The sequence below is a fragment of the Centropristis striata genome, chromosome 4 (assembly GCF_030273125.1).
Source record: "Centropristis striata isolate RG_2023a ecotype Rhode Island chromosome 4, C.striata_1.0, whole genome shotgun sequence".
NCBI lineage: Eukaryota > Metazoa > Chordata > Actinopteri > Perciformes > Serranidae > Centropristis > Centropristis striata.
Window position 1 is genome coordinate 4,532,456 of NC_081520.1, and position 13,257 is coordinate 4,545,712.

The following is a 13,257-nucleotide window of genomic DNA, read 5'->3' on the forward strand; positions in this document are numbered from 1 at the left end:
TAATAAAAATATACTGTAATATTTAATGGTAAAATCTCTAATTTATGCGGCATTTATAAAGTATTTTCTTGTCAAGATAAACTTTTTATCTTTTATGGTAAAATATTGAATAAAATCTGAAACAGGAAATCAACAGCGGCATCATCTCTTTACTGTAATATTAAAAAAACATATTTATTACAGTAAAGTTTTGGCAACCATAGCTGCTGATTTTTTAAGGAAACCTGGTCTCACAGGAATCCGTGAAATAGCCACGGATTCGCTTAATTAAAAATCCGTGGAATAGCCACGGAATCACTCAAATTTCCGTGAAACTGACACGGATTTCGCTACAATGCAAGTTAATGACAGTCATATCCCGTGGCTATTCCAACATACAAAGTGATTATGTACATTCACTGAGTGAATATTTAGAAAATAAAACATATATTTCTCGCTAGAAATGTGATCAAAATCCATTTTTATGCAGAAACTAAGTCAAAATATTGATTTTTTCACTAAAAATGAGAGAACTGTCTGCCATGTTTTTATTCTGACTGCCGGGACCTTGAAAGTCACGTGACTTGGAACAAACCAATAGGAAAAAATATCCATGGAATAGCCACGGGATATGACTCTCATTAACTTGCATTGTAGCGAAATCCGTGTCAGTTTCACGGAAATTTGAGTTATTCCGTGGCTATTCCACGGATTTTGAGTTAAGCGAATCCGTGGCTATTTCACGGATTCCTGTGAGACCAGGTTCTTTAAGGACAAAGTCAAAGTTCAGTTTCATTTTAAAGGAACTAGATTAATAGTGATTGTGCTGCAGGATTAGGGAGCCAGATTGCCATATTGACTGAAGTGTATTTTTTTTTTTTTACAGCATATGACAGAGTCTAAGTGACATATTACTATGAGCTCCGTTGAGCACATTCATAATGCCAATAGGATTTTAATGAGCAGTAAAGAAAAGTTTCAATGTACTTGCAGGAATGTAAAGTGACTGTAATTATATCTGCATGTGTTGTGAAGCCAAGTCTCCTTCTGCTCACTGAAATGATGACGCAGTGTAGAAGAATGTTTCTCATTTTCTAATACTGGCAGTGAATTCATTCTTAGTTGTATAATTACAAATTCAAAAACGCTTTTTGTGCTGAAGGTTTTGCACTTTTTTTTAAACACTGAGTAAAATTCAGTTTGTGATTTAATTACATTTAAAAATTCAATTAAACCGAGCCTCATCTAAATATCCATGTGGCGTCCATGTTTGTGTGTGTGCCAGGCCATCGGGCCAGACGTCTCGGACGTCTCTGTGACTGATAAAATTGAAATGAACCATAATGAAGATGGACAAGAACTTGGCTCTCATTCTCTCCGCCTCCTCCTCCTCATCTTTCTTCTTCCTATCTTCTTTTTTCTTGTGCAAATCCTTTTCTTCCTCCTCCTCTTCTCATTTGAGTCCAGGCCCCTGCTTGTGAAGCTGGTAACAACGAGGGTCAATTCCATTTTCCTGTATAAAAAACACAGAAAAGCGGATTTCTTGGGGATGTCAGTGTCTTTCATTTATTTAATCAAGCAGAAAGGACATAAACTATCCCAATAACTAAGGGCTCAACATGTGTGAGGTTTTCCCTGGAGAATTCCCAGAAATGTTGAGATAACTTTTCCTTAAATTGCTAAAAATAAGAAAACTTGTTTGCAAAAATCCTTGTTGATCCCCTCAAGGATCTCCAGAAATCCTTGAACCCGCAGTTTAAGAACTGCCGCCATAAACAACCTGCAAAATAAGAACCTCAAATAACACGCCAGCACGCCTCCCATGAGTCACAGCTGCAATGTTCAATAATTACTTGATTTTTCCAAGAGACTCTTCTGAACACTTCTAAACGTTTTGGATGCAAAAGTGCAAAAAAAAAAAAAAAAGGAAAAAATCAGCTACACACACAGCTGTGCATTCTTTTCCTGCACACACGAACATGCAATTAAACTTTCACAATAACGAAGGACTGATGAAAAGTGCAACAAACGTCGGCGAAAGAATGTCTCTCTGTGGAACCTTGGAGTACTTTCTGTTATGCTCATGGACCAAGGCCTTTATATAAAACTAATAATAATGTCCCTTCGATTTCCCCCTCCCCAGTGCCTCTTCTCCGTCTTTTTTAGTTCTTTAGTCTCAAGTGTCAGAAACCCCATTACAGTAATTAAGTCAGCGGACCCTCAAAGAGCTCTCCTTCAAACAAGCGGGGAGGGAGGGAGGCATGGAGGGGGAGAGATATGGCTGGAAGGAAAGAGATGGATGGAAAGAGGCTTCAGAGAGAGATGATGGAGGGACGGAGAGATGAAGAGGTGGATGAGAGTGTGGAGGAAGAGGCAGAACAAATATGCTTCAAAACACGGGAAAAACGCTGTGAAGAAAAAACACAGGAAGCAACTTTAAGATGTACATGTCGCCTTTTTGCTTCAGTAAATCAGCAGCACATTAACGTTGAGATGCTGCTGTAATTGCTATGAACAAATGAGACCATTTCCTAAATGATTGGCAGCCTCCACCAGCCTCTATATTTCTACAATGAGCACCACTGATTATAGCACAAAAGCCTCTTCATTTTTCTGCAGTGTTGCTCTAAATTTTGTAAATAATAGAACCCAGCTATCATGGTGTAATTTGTTTACTAGTAATTATACAAAAGGTATCAGAATTAATGCGATAATGACATTTTGATGATTTAAAAGGGATTGTGCCGTCATGTGATGTGAAAACTGTCAAAAGGAAATGTCAATGACTGCAGAAAGACGGAGCTCCATGGAAGAAAGGCAAGAGGAGCCGAACGAGCGACAAACAGGGTGTGGAGGAGCATGAAGGAACCAAGCAGCAGGATAATCATTTCATTTATGATTTTAGAGAAAGCGGGAAAAAAAGATCTAACTAATTTGAAACTGAGGCCCCATTCACACGAGGACGCTCGCGGGTGAAAACGACAAAATATTTTATCGGAAGTGCCTTTCGTTGAGACGGTGACGGCGTTTTTGGGGCTTAAAGACGCAAAAATTTGAAACCACCCTCCAAAGTGGAAAAGTTAAATCCTCTCCTCCGTAGCGTGTCGTCTACACTGACAAGACACAAAACTCTGATCTGATCTGCTCACGTCACGTATGTGTTTACGTCACATACATGCTCCAGGACAGGAAATAAACAAACATGTGGATTATTTCCATGCGTCGGACCTTCAAGACCTTCAAGCACTTACAGGAGTCTTTCCACCAAATGTACAGGATATGTACAGATAGTATTAGTGAACAGAGAAGGATCTGGAATTACCTCTATCACATTTTGGATGCAGCAATTGGTGGGAGGCGAGCCAGACGGCTGTGAACGAGACCTGGGAGATCTAGTGGATGAGAAGCTGATGAAAATGCGTGGCGTGAAAACTTCTGCATGCCCAAAGACGCTCTTGTCGCTTTAAGTGATGCCGTCTGGCTGCATACAATCGAATTACACACACTTTTGCGTCATCGTATGCAGCAGATTTCCTCCCGAAAATGCTCGTCTAAACGCGGAATAAAAAGTGAAGACGCGACGCCACTTTTGCGTCTTCTGTTCAGACCGTCCTCATGTGAACGGGGCCTGAGTCCCATAAACTACCCAATATTGACATTTGTAGTTAGGGATGCCAAAGCGGAAGTGACATTATGAAGTGTAAAATGAAAGGAGGAAGTTCCACTTTTGGGTCAAACAAACACGGGACACTGTCATGTGAAACCAAAAATAATGCTACCTGAAGTGAAGTAACTTTACTTCAGTGTACTGCACTTTACGTCAACAACATTACTACCCTACTTCTGGCCGTTATGTGTATTTATTTTACTTTTTTCACAGATTTTTGTAACATCTTACCACTTTTTTGCCCTAATCTTAGTGAAGTAAAAGCACTTTGAGTTGCATTTATATGTATGAAAAGCGCTATATTAATAAAGTTTGATTGATTGATTGATTGAAGTAGTGTCATACAAACGTACTTCACAATGTAAACATTTTAGAAATGTATGTACCGTATTTCCTCAAATAGTAGCCGGGGCTTCTATTAGTAAAAAATCAGTTTGGGACCTGGCTAATAATAGGCACAGGCTATTATTTGGAGGAGGCTTTTATTAAAAAAAGAAAATCAGAGCAGCTCTGACCGGCACTTTTTAGAGTGTTTTACACAGCGCATTGTAGCCAGTTACCTGGATGTCGGCCATATTGGAAGTACTCGGATGTAACAAACAATGAACAGCTGAATGTTCATTTTAAGCAGGATTTAAAATGTCTAAACTACTAAAAAGCCCAGAAGAACGTGTGTAAACAGCTCGACTTTACAGAGAATGACTAGGACAGCAGGAGAAACAACCATATTTACCTACAGTACTAACTCGTGTGGCGAAACAGGTTCAAAATACAGGTGTTGTGTGGAAATCTGTTACTGTCAAATGATGTTTCCTGAATGGTGTTCTCCGTAGCATCACCTCTAAGGTTGGAGTTAGGATTTCAGTTTAAGGTTAGGCCTTGTAGAGAGAACTGTTTGGGGTTAAGGTAAACTTGGGCTCATGTTAACAACTTAAAGGAGGACTGGTTGGGGTCAGGGGTCAGGCTGGTGCAGGTTAAGGTAAGGGGGACACATATCGACGGGGGAACAGACTTTGACATAACACCGGTAAGACACCCGGCTTATAAAAGAGGCCGGCTTTTATTTACTAAAAATTGTTTTTACACCCGGTTACTAAATGAGACCGGTCATTAATAGGTACCTGGCTTTAATTCGAGGAAATACGGTATTTAACGTCAATAAAATGCTGTTGTGGCTTGTATTTCAGCAGTACTCTGATTTGAGTTCACTTGGACAATTAAACTAAATATTTTAAGTTTTGTTTTTGAGTTTGCTCAACTCTGAATTCAGATTTTTGTCAACTCAACTTTAAATTATACATATTAATAATTTTACATTGTAATAACTTTTAATCCTTACTTCTGCTAACTTCTGCAATGTTCTGAATTGCCACAATTGTAACGCTGCTATGAAATGTCAGCTAATGTTGCGGCCACAATTTTGAGTTAGCATTGATACGCTAATGGCTACTCTAGTAGCTGTAACAAGCAGCGCCGCTAGCATCAGTTAGCCGCTAGCTTTCGCTCATGACCCAAAACTTGTTTGTGTTTAAATGTTGATAATGTGCCTTCTCCAACAAACGACGTACAACACTGCACAACACAGCTCAGAATAAAATTCCTGTATCATTTTAATTAATTTAATTAAGGGTTGATTACCTGTGTGGACTCAAGCTCAGGTGACAGCCACAATGAGACTTCAAGTGCAGTTTTGAGCAGACAACTGGCTTGCTTTCTTGTACTAACTTACATTATTGCCCTAGATGTCAATAATTTATATTTCCAAGTTTTACCAACTTAAGGCTACCTTTACACCAGGACGGTCTGAACAGAAGACGCAAAAGTGGCGTCGCATCTTCACTTTTTATTCCTCGTTCAGACGAGCATTTTCGGGAGGAAATCTGCTGCATGCGGTGACGCTAAAGTGTGTGAAATTCGATTGTATGCAGCCAGGCGGCATCACTTAAAGCCATAAGAGCATCTTTGGACATGTGGAAGTTTTCACGCCACGTATTTTCATCAGCTACTCCTTCCACAAAGTTCTCCACCATCACTAGATCTCCCAGGTCTCGTCCAAAGCCGTCTGGCTCGCCTCCGACCAATTGGTGCATCCAAAATGTGATAGAGGTAATTACAGATCCTTCTCTGTTCACTAATACTATCTGTACATATCCTGTACATTTGGTGGAAAGACTCCTGTAAGTTTATTAGAGCTGCCAGAGCAGCTTGAAGGTCCGACGCATGTAAATAATCCCATGTTTGTTTATTTCCTGTACTGGAGCATGTATGTGACGTAAACACATACGTGACGTGAGCAGATCAGATCAGAGTTTTGCGTCTTGTCAGTGTAGACGGACACGCTACGGCGGAGCGTATTTAACTTTTCCACTTTGGAAGGTGGTTTCAGATTTTTGCGTCTTTAAGCCCCCAAAACGCCGTCACCGTCTAAACGAAAGGCACTTCCGATAAAATATTTTGTTGTTTTTACCCGCGAGCGTCCTCGTGTAAACGGGGCCTAAATCACTGTCTTAGGCCAAAACATACAAGTTGGCTTTTTTGCAGTGTAGCGGCTATCAGATAGAAATATTTTTTTTTCCCCCAAGTAATGGGCAACAGTGGAAAATAACAGTTGGAGCTTTAAGTGTTTCCTTGAAAGAGCGGTGCATGGTGCTCAGGTGGGAATAAAGGTTTGCAAGTTGGGCTCATTTGAATGAAGTGTTGTGACGCCAGTTCTTGATCTTTATGTGGAAATTTGGGCTTTGAATAACAGGCACCTCAGTAGGACATCTGGAGCGACAAAGCTTCTTTGCCTGCCTGTTGATTTTATAAGTAAGGCCAAAGTTAATCAGGGCAAATGTCACCATATAATTTATAAATCATATAATTTATTTTTATCACCATTGTACCAAACAACTGAAAAAACACCATGGTTCTGTGTGTTCGTGCTGATCTGCACTATTCATAAACCATGAGCTGCTTTTGTCTGCTTCTCTGTGATTGGCTCAGCTGTTTCAGGTTGATGAGACCATTGATGTGGCTGCCTGAGAGTCTATTTATTAATCACTTCATCCACAGCACCCAGCCCTTCTGCACTTTATGTGGCTGCACATACATTAACCGGAGCAGCAGGTGCACTTGGAGACACCCACACAGTGAGTGCGCCATAGACCTGCCACTTTGGTGTTGCACTTGCATAATAACTTTAAAAAAAAAAAAAATCAATCATCCAAAAGCTATATATGCTTTGCTATGTTTCATTTAATATTAGATAGCTTCTAGCTCATATTGTCATTTTTCTTTCTTTTTTTTTAAGGAGAGAAAGCCCACAGGCTATCTTCAAAGACATCTCAAAGTTCTTCATGTCACCTCCCAGCCAGCTTCAGGAGCATCTCATCCTTCAGCTAGAGCCTCCCCAGGTGACTAAGAGTCCACAGTGCAAAAAAGGTGTGTCTAAAAACAAGATAAAAACACTAAATCTGAGGGAATTATCTTGCTTGCTATCTTGGACAGATAATTTCACTTGACAAGATTTCTTAAATTGATTATTAAATCTAGAAATAAGCATGTTGCACGCTTAAAATAAGTAATTAACTCTTTAAAAAAGATAAATCAAAGCTGCAAGCAGCGATGAACTGGCCCGAGCAGAGTGCACTGTGAATTATTTGTTTCTTACCAAGATAAAAAAAACTTTAGATTTAGAAGTGTTGGATAATTTATCTTATTTTAAGAGTTAATTTCTTATTTGCCGTTCCATTTTCTGTTTATTTCGGTCAATACATGTCATTAAAACAGAAGTAACGAATCAGAAAAAAAACATTGATCAAAGTAAACAATAAGTAAAGAAAGAAAGAAAATTGATAATAGAGTTATACTAAGTTAATTTAAAAATTAAAAATGTACAATCTGTTATTTATCAAAAAAAGAAATAAGCAGTCACAAAAGAGAGAAAAGAAAGGAAAGAAGCATTCAAAATGCTTATTTCTAGATTTAACAATCTTAATTTAAGAAATATTGTCAAGTGAAATTATCTGTCCATGCAGCAAGATCATTTCCCTCAGATTTAGTGTTTTTATCTTGTTTTTAGACACACCTTTTTTGCAGTGCAGCTCTTTAATAATAATGGGGTTCACCCTATTCTCTGGATTGAGGGGTGGGCTTTACAGGGTCCAGATTGCCACACACCTGAAGGCTACACAGACTCGAACATGTTCCTTCACGTCATCTTTGAGGTCAGCAGTAGAGGACGTTTATCAGCATGTGGAAAGGTTCTGGCAGATTGATGTCCTTCGCAGTTTTGCAGATTTTATTTTATTATTTAAAAAGATGATTGAGCGTACATTCAATTTCGTTTTTACAATCATTCATAGGTGAGGTTACCGGGTTCTGAAGAGAAGACGGTCTATGTAACATATAACTGTCCCAAGCATGGATGGATTACTGAACGGGCCTAACGGGCACATGGCCAGGGGCCAAAAGTGTCAGGGGCCGCCCTGGCCGTCACCTACAAAGAGACACATACCAACCAGGAAGACTCAAAATAACCAAAACATAAAAGGACTACAGGGGGACACAAATAAACGATAAAGGTAACAAAACAAAGACTAAGGAAATCTGCAAAGAGCCACAGAGATAGTCCCATGACAACAAAGTAACAAGTAATAAACAGGGGCAAACAACCACAATACCAATCAACTATAAATAACCAAGGGACACAAAATAACTACAAAAAGACAAAATTACAAAGTGACACAAACTGCAGAAAGACAAAATTACAAAGTGACACAAAACAACTACAAACAGATGAAAACTGATTACAAAAAGAGGCAAAACAACCACAAAGACACACAAAACAAGTACAAAGAAATGGAAAATTACAAAATGACCACAGACCAAAAACAACAAATAGACAAAATAATGAAGAGACTCAAAATAACTACAAAAAAAGTTTTAAAAAAACCTACAAAAGACAGAGAAATGACACTGGCACAAAATAACTACAAAGAGACACTAAACAACTACAAACAGATGAAAAATGACTACAAAAAGAGGTAAAACAACCACAAAGACACACAAAACAAGTACAAAGAAATGAAAAGACCAAAAACAAAATAACAAAGAAAAAAAAACTAAAAAAAAAAAACCCTACCAAAGACAGAGAAAATGACAGTGGCACAAAACAAATACAAAGAGACACTAAACAACTACAAACATAGAATGTGGGTATCTTGCTCCGTAGAAAGTCGACGGGGCCTTTTGCATGTCTGTGGAAAGGGGCCCATTGTCTGATAATTTGCCAATAGTCCCAGGGGAGGAATTATGGAAACATGATAATAACCATGAATTTAATTTTGTGTAACATTGTTCGACAAAGGTAACAAAACAAAAAGACTATGGAAATCTGCAAAGAGCCACAGAGAGAATCCCAATGACAACAAAGTAACAAGTAACAAACAGGAGAAAACAACCACAATACCAACCAACTATAAATAACCAAGGGACACAAAATAACTACAAAAAGACAAAATTACAAAGTGACACAAAACAACTACAAACAGATGAAAAAGGATTACAAAAAGAGGCAAAACAACCACAAAGACACAAAACAAGTACAAAGAAATGGAAAATGACAAAATGACCACAGACCAAAAACAACAAATAGACAAAATTATGAAGAGACTCAAAATAACTAAAAAAAAAAGTTTTAAAAAACCTACAAAAGACAGAGAAATGACAGTGGCACAAAACAACTACAAAGAGACACTAAACAACTACAAACAGATGAAAAATGACTACAAAAAGAGGCAAAACAACCACAAAGACACACAAAACAAGTACAAAGAAATGAAAAATGACCACAGACCAAAAACAAAATAACAAAGAAACCCCCCCCCCCCCCCCCCCCCCCCCCCCAAAAAAAAAAAACCCTACAAAAGACAGAGAAAATGACAGTGTCACAAAACAACTACAAAGAGACACTAAACAACTACAAACATAGATTGTGGGTATCTCGCTCCGTAGAAAGTTGACGGGGCCTTTTGCATGTCTGTGGAAAGGGGCCCATTGTCTGATAATTTGCCAATAGTCCCAAGGGAGGAATTATGGAAACATGATAATAACCATGAATATAATTTTGTGTAACATTGTTCGACAAAGGTAACAAAACAAAAGCTATGGAAATCTGCAAAGAGCCACAGAGAGAATCCCAATGACAACAAAGTAACAAGTAACAAACAGGGCAAAAAAAAACACAATACCAACCACAAAAAGACAAAATTACAAAGTTACACAAACTGCAGAAAGACAAAATTACAAAATGACACTAAACAACTACAAACAGATGAAAATGACTACAAAAAGAGGTAAAACAACCACAAAGACACACAAAACAAGTACAAAGAAATGAAAAATGACCACAGACCAAAAACAAAATAACAAAGAAAAAAACCCTAAAAAAAAAAAACGTCGACGGGGCCTTTTGCATGTCTGTGGAAAGGGGCCCATTGTCTGATAATTTGCCAACAGTCCCAGGGGAGGAATTATGGAAACATGATAATAACCATGAATTTAATTTTGCGTAACATTGTTCGACACTGTTGATTAGGTGTACTGAGCTCAGTGTCGAGGAGTCGGCGAGGGTCAGGCACAGATCAGAGCAGCAGCCAACAACCTGAATTTGGAGGGAAAGATGCGTGAACATGAGGTAGGGTGGGAAAAGGACAGGTGTCAGGGCCCCATGATAAAAGGCTGGCAATAGAGGAGTTATAGACAGTGAGGGGTGGGAGGCTGGAGGGAGGAGAGGGCTGCAGCTTCAGTGCCAGGAGTGCTTTGAGCCGTCCCTCCTACATTGATATTCTGAGCTCATAGTTTGCTAAAAACCCCTCCTCCTCCTCTTCCTCCTCCTCTTTTTTTCTTCCAGGGGTGATGTCATCCCTATATGGATCTTTTGGTCAGATGCCACCGCCGCTTACATCTCTGTCACTGTCACCATCTGCACACACACACATTCACTTAGCCCCACAGCGACCTACATCTTAATGCACATTTGCAGCAAAGGACACAAATATATCTTGATCATTAGATGGGTGGAGTCCGCAGAGAACAGGCCAGAGTGGAGTGGTCATCCAGCTGCAGATAGACCACCAGCTACTGAAGCTAGAAGAGCTTTATGGCTTGTTTAGGTTGGCCAACCATGCCACTTAAGACCATGGTGGAGGGGTGCGCTCCATTTTAATATATCAGAGTGGTTCCACGTGAGGGAGGGTGGAGCAGTAAATCATTTCAAATCATAATGAATTCATGGTTGGGAGTCCAGGCTGCTGTGTGTGTGTTTGTTGCTTTGTTTTGAATCAGAAAGGGAAGGTGGCCAAAGGCGCGACATAATTCCATGTGTGTTTGTTCATAGTTTTGATGTCTTCAGTAAAAATTTACAATGTAGAAAATAATAAAAATATAGAAAAAACTTAAGGTGTGTCCAAACCTTTTCTGGTACAAATATATACATAAATAACCTAGGACATCAAAAAGAAGAAGTGAGTATGTTTGGGACTATTTACTGGAGATAGAGAGCTTGTTCTTTTTCTCGATAAGTGAGCTAGCAGAGTTAGCTTAGCCGATAATCGAAGGAGAAACGTTGCCTGCATTGAACCAACGTCCGACCATCAGAGGAGCAACAGCAGCCTCTTGGGCGCAAGCAGCAACCTCCAGGTCTGAGTAGTGAGGCAAACCAGGAAGTGCCTGCAGAAGCATTTGGGTCCATTCATTTCAATACAAAATGAGAAAACTTCTCACTCGATTTATTTCCTCAGAATTTTTTTTCAAATCATAATGCATTCATGGTTGGTAGTCCAGGCTGCTGTGTGTGTGTTTGTTGCTTTGTTCTGAATCAGAAAGGGAAGGTGGCCAAAGGCGCCTGCCACCGAGATTTCATTTTAATTACCGAGCAGACCACCAAGAGAGGTGCCAGTTAGTAACTGCTGAAAAGATTTTTTCATAATAACACTAGCTTCAAGCTGCGAGGCACAGTCAACCAACAACAGGGCCGGGGCTCGGGCTTACTTGGGGAAATCTGACGGTTATTCACATCAGATGGAGAAAATTTCCGTCAGATTCAATACAGGCGTCATATACTGCATCGCCAATATTTAGATGTGGGGTTGTGGGAGTGTGTGTGTGGGGGGGGGGGATATTAGTGGATAAAGGGTGGGGGAGACTGAGTGAGAGGGAGGAAGCAACCGCAGCGCTCGACTACACTATTGGCTGTCGATTGATCAAGGAGGTCATCTGAAAGTCAATGTCTCTCTCTCTCTCTCTCTCTCTCTCACTTTCTCTCACTGCCACCCAAGTGTGACCCACCCCCACCCCTCCCCCCCCCTCCCCGGCCTCCCCTTTCCTCTGTCCGGAATTACAACACAAGGTAATTAAAGCCAACCTGCCAGCGACTCGGTGTTCCGGGCTCGTAATTTTTAACTCGCCGTAATTAAAAGTGTTGCAGCGACAGCAGCGGGAGGGACGCAAGGATGGGAAGGTGCCGGGTGACGATGCGCGGGGTGATTGATTGACGGGCAGGGCGAAGGTGGGTGTGGGGTGGGAGGTGGAGGGGGCGTGCGGGAGGAAAAGCAGGGGAAGGGCAGAAGTCAGAGCCTTGAGTTTGATTGGAAAGAGGAATGTGGAGGAGGAATAAAAATGGGGAAATGGGAAGATAGAGGAAAGGAATTGTGTGTGTGTGTGTGTGTGTGTGTGTGTGTGTGTGTGTGTGTGTGTGTGTGTGTAAAGTGGGTGTCTAACATGTCAACAGGGTCCCCAGGGAATAACTAACGAGATGACCGGGGTGAACTAATTGTGTCTGTTGTGTTCTCTTGTTCAATCAATCAATTACTGCAGACAGTCTACTGCAGGGCAAAAGGAGTGTGTGTGTGTGTGTGTGTGTGTGTGTGTGTGTGTGAGATGGTTTTCCCTCATAGGACACCAATTCATGACAATGCATGATGATAGTACAGTATGTGTTATGCAGTGTGCATGTGCATGTGTATGTCTGCTTATTTATCCCAGTCATCAGTGTAATGTAGAGTAGTGAATCCAAGCCAGGGGTGTTTCTGCTGGGGAGTACGTGGAGATAACCTGGTGAGACCATCCTATCACATGATGTCAACAGTTGTGTCGGCTCAATTGGCAGTTATGTATGGTACATAAGAGTGTTTATGGGGAGGTACCTAAAAAAATTAAATAGAGTAAATGAAGTTCAGCGCCATTCCACTAGGGGAAGCGTAACAGATTTTGTATTTTTTACTGGCAACGTGTCAATAAAGTTTAAAAAAAAAAAAAGCTGTTTACCGGTTTGGTCTCATAACTTTGACCCTTTTACTATATTTTTTAAATAATTACAGTTTATTTCAACATTTTGTTTATTAAAATGTCTTGTTCACTATTTGGTTGGACTAATAGACAGTTTTCAGGTAACATTTTGTTTTTGTTTGTTGCTAGCCAAAACTAACATCCCAGTTAATGCTTCAGTTAATGCTAACATGAATTAGCAGCAGCTTCTCTCAGTCAGGTTGAGGTGTAGAGAGGCTGTAGTCAGTGATCAGATCCCTCTCGTTGGAGAGGGATCTGATCACAGTGTTGGAAACAGTATT